This window comes from Crocodylus siamensis, chromosome 4, assembly GCF_052110815.1.
Source record: "Crocodylus siamensis isolate JL-2025a chromosome 4, ASM5211081v1, whole genome shotgun sequence".
NCBI lineage: Eukaryota > Metazoa > Chordata > Crocodylia > Crocodylidae > Crocodylus > Crocodylus siamensis.
Genome location: NC_143398.1, coordinates 177,387,254 through 177,398,554, shown reverse-complemented (window position 1 = coordinate 177,398,554; position 11,301 = coordinate 177,387,254). Strand labels below are relative to the sequence as shown.

The following is an 11,301-nucleotide window of genomic DNA, read 5'->3' as shown; positions in this document are numbered from 1 at the left end:
ACCCTTTAGAACTTTCTTTGCAATGATTACTCCAGTAAGTTAAATAACTTAAGAATTCTTACCACCACATAATTGGTGTGGAGCAAACTAATACCTATTGGAAAAGAATAATGAAAAAGTGATTATTTTTGTATCAGTATTTCTTTGTGCAAAGGAATTAGTTTTGCAGGCAGTTACGCTACTAGCAGAACAAATTCCAATGAATGACAGCTGATAAAATTCATATTTAATGAGCTTATGTTACCAAGATGCTGATTGTATTAAAAAAATAAGCCGAGTTTCAAGTCATTTTCCAAATGCCAATGAGTCTGTGTTGGAATCACTTCCAGAAACAGAGATAGCCTTGAAAAAAGTAGATAGCTACTTAACATCAGTAGTTAACTCAGACTACTTGTATGTATTTCAGGGATGTGTATAGACACAAAGCAGGAAAAGGAAGCTATCTTTGTCCTCATCCATCTTTAACTAAGCACTGCCTGGGATAAATTAAACCTTTTGCTATGTGAATATCCTAAACTTAAACTAGTGAAGGAAAGTATTACATCTTAAAGAGGAGTGCTAAGTCAGTTCCCCACCAGTGCCTGGTTTTATTGCCAGATAAAATAATTGCAGTCAGATTTTACTATCTGTGGGGCATAAGGTTTTCCCTTCATCCTGCTTGGAGTATCCCCGGTGGGAAGGCTAAGTCTCCCCAGGTGATGTGGACACCACTCAGCAGAGCTAGGCACCCTGACTAGTTAATCGGCATCAGCTGAGCTGGCTGCCTCTGTAGTAGGCTTACCAAATTGAGTGTGACCTCACACTTACTACACCTTGTGCAATTGTTCTTATGCCTAAAGGAGGTTTCTGATTCTGTGCGTGGCTAGCGCCTGTCCCAGACTACTTCTTATTCATATCCTGTTCCTGCAATATCTTGGATTCCTATGATCCTTGTTTCTAGCTCTTGGCTTTTATCCTGGATGTTTTGGTACCTGACTTTAGTCTTTGGTTTCCCACTTGCCTCTGAGGCTCTTAGTGGTGACTCTACCAAATAACCTGACCCATCTTTCTAAGTGGTTCCTTATGGCTAGGAAGAATGGCAGTAAGCTGTGAGAGCTGACAGAGCTTGGGTCAGCATGATTCCCTGTGGAGGTTGTGCTACAAGAGGAGGAGCCTTAGGATGGTTTGTCTGAGGAAGATGTAAACATATGAGAGCAGCAATTTCTGGGAGAAGTTGTGAAAAGGCCAGGTGAAGCCAGTCAGCACAGAAAGCACTGCTGAAAACAATGTGGAGCTAGTATCTGAGGCTGGTGCAGGTGGGTGCTGTGTATTGGAGCCTGTAGTATTGGGAAGGTGTGAGCACACCTGTGTGTTCTCAAACAGATGTGATGACATCCCCCCCGCATCACCACGGGGTAGAGGACTTCTCTGTACCCATGGGGAGAAGGCCCTGGAGAGGAGGGGGATTATGGAGTTGGCTTGGGAGAGGACTGAAACTCACCCTTTGGATTTTTGGAGAGGACTGGCTGTGGAAGGACCAAACTGAAGTCAAATGAACTACGTGCTCACAAGAGGTCAGTGTATTTGAACTGTCTTCTCTGTTTTCAAAGAGATCACCAGAAAGAAGGGCACTTCTTTCCTTACAGAGTCGTTATTCTTAAAATTGTGGAGATGAACTGAGCAAAACAGACTTGTGAATTCAGTTGCTATATAATGAAATTCCTAATATCCCTACTGTAAATGAGCCACCTCTGCAAGTGTCTGTGAAACATGAAAATTCCTCTCTAATAGCTTAACCTTATCCAAGATAACTGTTTGCATAAATACTTAAGGGTTCTTATACCGCTTACTTGGGCTAATCTCCCATTTAAACTGCAGTAAGGAATATAGCTGGTCAACTTTGTCAGAGTCCATAACGATGACAAATTAGTGTTTGTCAGCTACTTCTAGTAGTGAGGTCAGAATGTAGCCCTCCTTTATATATCAATGACTAGGGCAATGCATTTGGTGCTTGCTTTAGTAGCAGTTTATGTTAAATGACTGCAGTGCAACACATATTCTCATCAGGTTGGGGGTGTGGTTCAAGAACAGTATTAAATGGTTACTGTGAAGGACTTTGAGACTGACTCTAATATTAAATTTAACATGTTTGCAATTGTCCATTTGCCTGACTCTTCCTTGTTTGGTTTTTTTATTACTAAATTTGCTGAAAACCCAGATAAGACTTCCTTTACCTAGCCAGGAATCCTGTGGCAAATTTCTTTCTTTCTTTTAATGAATGTATATTTTTCCTTTTTCATCAAAACCAAAATTAGTCTTAAGGGGCTGGTTTTAACAATTTTCCCAGTTGGGTGGGGGAACCTGGGCTGGGGGACCTCATCCAAAAATATCTGACTCAAACAATTTTGAGGTGTTATGGAAAAGCACTGTGCAGCACTCATTCTTAGCAGATGCACCGATACCTTGATGTGTGCTGACAAATTCACTGTGTTGGTGAAGGACAAAAAGAGACAGCCCATACGTGCAAGCCATACCTGCTGAAGATCGTTCTGCATTGTGGATGAAGACAGAGCCACTGAGCTAATTAGCACAGGCTAACAGCTATGTGACCCTCAAGCCTGGCACAAGTCTTTGCAAGCTATGTGTGCGTTCCACAAGGCAAATGGTGTCCCCTGTCTGATATTACTACCTTACAGGTTGGATGAGAATACTGTAAAAGTATAAAGATGAAAAAGGCGAGCAACGGAAGGAAAGATTGCAGAGCTGAGGCAGGTGGGAAATGTAAAGATTAGGGCAAGGAAGAGGGACTCATCTTACAGTTTTGTAAGAGTATTCCTAATAAGGGAGTATGTTCTCAGCAGAGCCAGAAGGGACACACTAATGAATACAGCTATAATGGGTAGATGGTTAAAATTTGGGATGGCTAGGAAAATGTAATGCCTTTCTAAAATGGCTATTACAAAAGCAAAACATCAGTTGAGTTATGCTTGGGATATTGCTTTTGGTATAGGGGCTGTTTCACTGTTGGCAGGGTTCAGTTCTCTGAGTGAGTGAGTGAATGAATGGCTTGAAAAATAGATAGTACCATCTTTAGTCCCAGCTGGGAACTTTTGCCTGGTTAGTAAACCCTTTGTTGTAACAGTGAAGGTCTTTTTTAAACTTGCACTAGTGAGTAAAACATTAAAAGAATCCACTAACAATTCTAAATGATTAAACCTGGCTTTTGAGGTAACTGCTAGAATATTAATGAAGCAGTATATGGGATAGAGAAGTGGGCTTAAAGTTTAAATGGAGTGAACACAAGAAGTCTCTGGAGCCAGCTCAGCCAGAACTGTATGTTATGATGTGATTAGTTGTTTGGATATGCCAAGTTAAAGGAGTTTTTTAATCATCAAAATAGTTAATGCGTCACTTCTGTCCTTGCAGGGATATTATAACTTTTGTCTAAGCGTTGAGGTTTGTTGTCTAAATATAACAGATAGAAAAGTGTATGCTAATGAGGAGTCATAATGAAAAGAGTGCTGGCTCTGGTTGATGGGGAAATCACAACAGGATCACTGTTTGGCTAACAGAAGCACTTTATTTTACATGGCCACGGGAGATCAGCAAGAGGTGGCTGATACTCAACAGAAAAAGGATGCAGGTTCTGTTATATACTTGTGAGAGAGAGACACAGATCAGCCTCCCCCCTCAACACATTCTTGGCAGTCTGACAGTAACTCACCCTGGAGTCTTGCTATACTAAACGTGTTTTCTCCAGCTGTCTCCCGATAAGCTAATCTTCAAGGTCTCTTTGTTGTTTAGCCTTTACGTATGCTCCTTATTATGACCTAACTTTATTTTGCTTGCTCCAGTACTTTTCCTCCTCATGGTTGTGTAATGCGAGAATCCATAACTCACCTGAATATTAAACATTGCCTAAATGGGTGTAAAGTTTATAATGAAAACTGTACCTCACAGCATGCACTGTGAATTTTGTCTTAAGTGATTAGGTGCATTCATAGCTAATTTCTTTCGTATGGTTTCCGATTACTGCGTTAGGAGCTGAATCAACTCATTTCTGTGAAGACAGTTAGCTAAGTATGCCCAGACAGATATTTTAAAGTCCAGGTCATTAACCCAGTAAATAACCTTTGTGTATTGAGGGCTCCTCTAGACCTGGAAGAAGGGAAGAGTGGTAATAAAGTTGATGTCACTTCCATACGGGGCGATTCATAATTCTTCAGGTATGCTGTATTATATTAATTGTGTTGCACTTCAAAGAATGCCTATAAATTGTTTTGCTGGAGCTGGTCAGGGACTTCAAATATTTTCTAGCAAAGACATTTAGCTGATTTGTTGAAACCAAAACTACTGAGTTTTGGGAAGCTTCAAAACAAACAAGTTCCATTTTTCAGGCCCAAGCTTCCTTTTAAACACTAAAAACAACTTGATCATTTGAATTATAATCCTGTTTTATGCAAGTCTTTAAAAGTGTTGACTCTTCATCCTGACACAGGACAGGAAAAATGGTCAAAATCTCATTCTTGTGAGACAACACAACCACTTCCTGCCCGTATCTGTCAGGCAGCCTGGAAAGGCTTTAAAATGCTCTGTCTGTAGCTTGGGCTGTGGTGATCAAAAATGAAAGAAGACCTTTCCCAGTCCAGAGAGTGAGCTCAGTTTGCCCTTGTTTAGGTTCATTCAGTGTTTTTGTGGTGAAGTAAGTGTTGTTGCATACATCTGATTTAAGGAGAAAAAAATAGTGAAGAATTACAAATACTTGACCATGTTTTGGAAAAAAGAGTTGGGGTGAGAAAATCAATGCACTTCAAATGTTTTATCTGGATTTAGATGAAATATTTGGATATGGATATTTTTCCTGCACCACTCAGAGTTGGCACATTTTGATGTAGCTAAGGCTGGTCAAAATAGGAACTTCAACAATGCTCCAGAACTATTCTAGTCGTCTTGTGGAGGCTGGGGGGAGGAGAGGAGGGTATCTCTTCTGGGAACATTTCTCTGTTAAGATGTCAAATAAACATTCAAAACCATTTTTTTATTTTTTAGCCTTTGCCCTTGCACTTACTATGTGTGGTGATGGGTGACAAGTACTTAAAACTTCCTTACCTACTTTCAAGTAGAGAAGTTGACCGGTTTTTCTGGAGGCTGGGAAAAATTGCTCCTCTTCTTTCTCCTCTTTTGCAGGGGAAAAGATATTTTGAAACAAGGGGAAGAACTGAAGCTTTATTTTTATGGGCCTTAACAATTTAAGCTTTGTCTGTTTTCTAGAACTGTACTGCAAGCCCTTTGCCTTTATGAGCCTGTTGCTCTAGAAAACTTCATCCTGCTTCAACAAAGCTGCCTTTCTTTGCTTCTTGTAAATCAAGGTGCACTGTTACTAATACAAGCTTATGGGTATGTATAACCCACACTTCACATGCTAGCTTACCTGATGGCAAACAACCTTAAGAATGGTCAGTTGTGTTGATCAGGAGCTGTGCTTTTATCCTAGGAGCGAAGATGGGAAGCTCTTAACTCTTGCTTGTGGATCATATCTTTGCCTTGCATGAACCTGTGTAATTTCCTTTGGGTTTTGGGGGAACACTAATTTGTGTTGGGAGTAGGGATGAGATCCAAGCCCAATGGTTAAGTTGTGTAGCATTTCATTCCCTAGAAGTGTGGGGTAGGCTTGGTTCTTCTGGCCAGACTGCAGTACTGCAGAAAAGGACATGGGAGTTATGGTGGACCCTAAGCTGAATATGAGCCAACAGTGTGCTCTTGTGCAAAAAAAGCCGATAGTATGCTAGGTTGTATTAACTGTAGTGTCATTTGCAAGTCAAAGGAAGTGATTTTTTTCTTCTGTTTAGTACTAGTGAGGCCTCATTTAGAGTCCTATATCCAGTTTTGGGCCCCACACTTCAAGAAGGATATAGAATTAGTGTCCGACAGACAAAAATGATCAGAGGCCAGGGAAACATAATTTCATGAAGAAGCACTGAAAGCAGACATTATTTAGTCTGATGAAGAGAGAATGTCAGGGGCAGGGATGGAAGGGAGGAGGGATTAGTTAATATTTTTTAGATATTTGAAGGATTGTTGCAAAGAGGATGGTGATAGACAGAGATGGGGATTCAAGGGACAGAGTTATGTGCAATAGTATTAAATGTCAGTAAGGGAAATTTTAAGTTGGATATTAGGAAGAACTTTTTCATTATGAGGGTGACTAGGCATTGGTGCAGGCTACCCACAGAAATTTTGGAATCTGCATCATTCTAAGTTTTCAAATGTTTAGACAAATGCTAGACTTTGATTTAATCAGCGATGATCCTGCCTTGAGCTGCATGTTGGGCTAAATTACCTTCTAATGTCCCTTCTGTCCTGATATTTTTTTAATTTTTTTTTTTTAAGGAATTAGTGATTTTACTTGTTGGGAACTTCTCCCCACACAGATAGGGACAAGCAAATGCCTTCACCTGTGCAGGCAGATGCACTCTCTGCATTTCTACCAGTGCTGGCTTTTTTTCCTTACAAGAAGGCATGTGGTTTTGTGTGATTTAGATGAACTATTTTTCTTTCTCTCACTTTACCTTCCTTCCCCAACCAGAAATGAGACTTGACCAAGGAGATCTGCAGCAAAGATAGAGTTGATGGATTGTAGGAGGTGGTAAATGGCACAGGGGAATCATATTCCACAGATGCTAGTGATTGCTCTTCATTAACAGCCCTTCCAAAAGCTTAAACTTTAATGTGGCCATAAAAAAACAAGAGACGAAACGTTTAGATTTAGCTCCTGCCCTTTTGTTCAGCAGCACGAAGCTTTTTTTTTTTTTAACATTTGTTACATTTTTTCCTCCCATGAAACACCTCTTATAATCTGAGATGGTAGGAATAATTTACTATAAATTGTGGTGCACTTTAAATGTCAGTTCTTCCTGTATTTGCTTCAGTTGGGGGGGGGAGGGGTGCATAGCAGACAAATGTATTATCTTGGCCAGCAGTGTTTGGAGCAAAATCACAGCCTGAATTTCTTTGTTTCTGTATGATGCCTCTCAGAATACTCAACACAAAGGCACAAATGAAAGGGCTGACTGAAGCTTCCCTTGATTTCACGTTGCTGTCTGTGGGTACAGGTAGGATCTTGATGTGTATAAACCTCTTCATGCATCCTGAAGCCTCTTCATGTATAAATGGGTCCTTGATGATTAGGTTAGTGTTTGTTTCTTTCTGTTAGGAAACTAGTACTTTGAGTGTGTTTCTGGCACTGAGAGGCCTGTTCTAGGAACCTAGAGCTGATTGACCCTGCAGATGCTAGTCTAGCTATCCCTTCCTACATTTCTCACATTTGAGGAAGCTTTCAAAACAGTCTTTTGTTTCTTCTACTTCTAAACAGCTACTGCTGGAGAAATGCCATCGGCATTGATTTCCTTTGATGTTTTCACTTGTTTGGAGTTCCTGGCAGAGTCACAATCTACCACCTTCAAACCCTGTCTGTCCTATGATCAACTAGTTAAGGATCCCTGGCCCCATCTAGCGCACAGATGAACTGATAGGTGCCGCCTAAGGTTTCCACAGTGAATATGGAACCAAGTAAAGACCTGCACTAACCATAGGACAGAGGTGCTTGCTTAGACACGTGGCATCCTATATGCCCTGCAGCTTTAAAACGAATTGGGAGAGGCTGCTCTGAGCTTCAGGGCAGGAGCTCGGTGCCTTTGCACACCAATACTGATAACATGCCCATATCTTGCTTATTACAAAAGGGGGACCAACTTCAGAGCATCAGATTCCAGCAGTGACACAATGCTGGCCCTGGAAGGCCTCTCTGTCTGGAATCATAGTGGGTACTAAAACCTACATGAGCCTCAGTTTGCACATGCTGTCCTGTCCTAAAAGCTCAACTGATCTAAAAGATGTATTCTGCACCATCCTCTCCTGTGTTCATCTTATCCCTCAAGCTGAGCAGATACTAGTCTCCCATTGGGTCCATGGGTGGCACTGAAGCTGGACCTACCAAAGGCCAACCAGCCCACCAAGTCTGGTACTGGTTCACCATGCATCTCCAGAATGGCTAGGGTGGCATTCCCCAGCTCTAGGCGTGGTTGTCATGTAACTAGGGATGCTTAAGACTTCCTCCTGATGTCTCAAGAAGTCTGTTCACCAGTTTCCTACCCCTGTCTGTTCACCAGTCTTCCCACAAAAGACTACAACATCTGAAACTGAAGTTACTGTAGGATTCATAACTGTTCCTTTTTGGAGTCATAGTTTCCTAGTTAGTAGGGTCAGAAGGGACCTGAGCAGATCATCTAGTCTGACCCCCTGCCATGGCAGGAAAGAGTACTGGGCTCAGACGACCCCAGCAAGGTGATTTTCAAGCCTTGTCTTAAAGAGCCCCAGGGTAGGAGCCAGCACCACTTCGCTTTGAAGTTGGTTCCAGATCCTAGCCGCCCTGACTATGAAGTAGCGCCTCCTGATATCTAATCTGAATTTACCCTCTGCCAGCTTGTGACTGTTATTGCTAGTCACTCCTGGCAGTGCTCAGGGAGAACAGGGACTTCCCCAGTGCCTGCTGGCCCCCCCTGACTAGTTTGTAATGGGCCACTAGATCCCCCCTCAGCCTTCTCTTGTGGAGGCTGAACAGGTTCAGGTCCCGTAGCCTCTCCTCATAGGGCCTGCCCTGCTGCCTCCTGATCATGCAAGTGGCGCTCCTCTGGACCCTCTCCAGAGGGTCTGTGAGGTAGTCTCATAATCTCCTCAGCACTGGATTTCCTACTGTTAGCAGAAGCAAAAATACCTCCACTGTTAAGAATATCCAATCTGACTCTTATACAGATGCACCCTCCTATGCTGACTAGAACATATTTTATATTTCCCAACTAATTCCCAGCACAATCTGTTTGTCTATTTTGACTGCTCAGGCTCAGGGAGCAGAGGGTGGCTTTCATCAGCTGTGGCACTGCAATAGAGGGCTTATTCCTATTAGTCTATGCATAAATGCTTAGGCAGGGGCAACACTTCCCCATACTGTTTCCTTTTGCTCTGCCCTCATTCCTACCAAGCTTCTTGACCTTATCATTCTCTGTGGGGCATGTCACACACCCACCGTCTTGGATTTGTTACCCAACTGGGCCAGGTCCCTTTTCCTACAGCTTCAAAATAGGAACTTAAAGCCACGGTAAACTTCTGGGATCCTTCACCTGAGGCTCAAACTAGAGGTTATCTGGTTTTTAGCAGGTGTTTCTTCCTCATTCCTGGGTGAGCCAGTGATGACAGTTGTCTTATCTGAGGTGTAAAAAGATATTTTAGGCTTTTTAAGGGGCCTGTCAACTAACTAAAATTGTGGTTGGGAAAGTTCATACTTCAACATGTTGGTTCTTGGGCACCTCACATTGTCTATTAATGATGACTGAAACCCTGCTAACCTGTATTGGAAAACACCTGCCTCTAGCCAGCGCAGCAGAGGAAGTCCTCCGTTGAATCCATTCTGGAGAATTTCTTGTATGCTCCTTTCACACCTACCCCACTGATAGCTGCTGTGCCGAACTGTGCCAAAGCAACAGTAACTGTCTCCTAAGAACCAGGAACTTCCCGCATTAGGGTGACCTGTTTTCACTGGGACAGTCCCATTTTAAACACTTGCCTTGGGTGTCCTGTTGTTCTGGGCAAATGAACACTTCTGTCTCAATCCAGTGGCATGTCCAGGTCAGGTGATTAAAAAAGATGATCTCGTTGAAAATGGGACTGTTTTAATATCTCCCTCTTCTCCTGCCCACTCTCCCACATTGTCTGGTACATTCAGCTGTCTCCAAGCTCTGGCCTCAGCTGAGTGCACCAGAGAGCAGTGATGGGTTGTGGGGGAGAGGAATGGAGTGTTCTGATTTGTGACTAGGAAAATATAGTTGCCTTGCCTCCATATCTTTCAGGGGGGCTAGAGTGTGCATGTTTCTCAACATACTTGCTGGCCATGAAAGCTTCGTGGGACCTATATATGAATCTCTCTGGCTGCTTGCCCTCTTAAGCAGGTGCACGCACCCAGGCACACTATCACACTTGGGGAACACCCACAATTCTTCCTTGATAAGAAAATCTATTAGGCAAATTATCAGGAGTTGTTCCCAATGTACCTTGGGGACAACAGTGTAATCATGACATCCCTGAGTTTTAAAACAGCTGTGTTGCTGTCCTTAAACAATGAAGTGAAACTTTAAATGATGAAATGAAGCTGTTAACTTTCCAGATCTAATCCTGCTGGATATGGTGCTCACCTGATTCTGTGATGCCTATAAAGTAACCTCTGCATTAATTAACAGTCACAAACCTAGAGGAAAGATTGCTGCTTATCACAGTGGTCACAGGTATCGATACAGTCATGCAGCTGACTGAGATGGATTGACAGTTAGCACTTTTGAATCTGAAAAGGCTTGTAGCAACTGGCGCCATACACAGTTTGAATCCTGAGATGCCATTGATGGATTGCCCACACACAAGCTCCTTCACCACTTGGCTGAATGCCGAGAGCGCAGCCCACAAGGCAATGCCTATGATGTCCTGCCAAATACACCTGCTAGCACTGAACGCTAGGACAGCCTGATCTCCACAATCCATCCCGTAACTATCTGTGCACCTAAAACATATGATCAATGGGGATGGCCTGATGTGCGGGTCTTTTGGAAAGATCCGACATCTCCAAGGAAGCTGAGGCAGCAAATGCTTTTAGATTCGGGTACATCTTTGTCTATTCTAAGTTGTGAGGGACTCCAAGCCTCTCAGCTGAGGGACCTCTGAGTAATAAACCTTGAAAGATTTAATGGCCATTCAGTCACAACTGCTTTTTCCCTTCCCTTGCAATTCTGGGTCAGTGAACCGACTGCCCTACCAGTAAACAAAGCCGAGTTTGCCCCGACCCTGCTGAGAGGAGTTGGGATCCTAGGAATGAATAAATATCCTTAAAGGCATAATAGATCTCTCTAATTCAGCAATCTATGTTCAGCTGGGATGTGATACAAAGGAACGAGACTTTTAAAATGTATTTATGCATGCAGTGCATTGCTGCTCAGCCCTTAAGGCACCCAAACCTTTAAAACAACTTGAGTGGCCCATCAGTGTCAGCAACATAGCCAAAACTGTCCCTGGGGTCTGCAAAATTAGATTGCAGATGGATCAATGTCATGGAAAGAGTAACAGGACTAGATCTTCCCCCTCAGTGGCAGCACCGCTTTGCAGTGGCTGCAGAAGCCAGCATAGAAGAAACTACTGACCACAAGCAGTGGTGGAACAAGCCAAACCTAATGACAACCCTGTCTGGTCAATTCAAAGAGCAGATGGGAAAACTTGGTTCCCAAA

General features: G+C 42.7%; 1 long non-coding RNA gene across 2 annotated transcripts in view; it reads left to right on the top strand.

The window, feature by feature from the left end:
* Window positions 1-3,250: 3,250 nt before the first annotated feature.
* Window positions 3,251-11,301, top strand: part of LOC149867221 (uncharacterized) — a 306,230-nt gene continuing 298,179 nt past the window's right edge. The window contains exon 1 of one of the 2 annotated variants that reach the window (XR_016441617.1): window positions 3,251-3,312. This is a non-coding gene — a long non-coding RNA (uncharacterized LOC149867221). Of the gene's footprint in view, window positions 3,313-6,985; window positions 7,092-11,301 lie in introns of those variants that run through there. The other variant, XR_016441618.1, reaches the window with a different exon arrangement.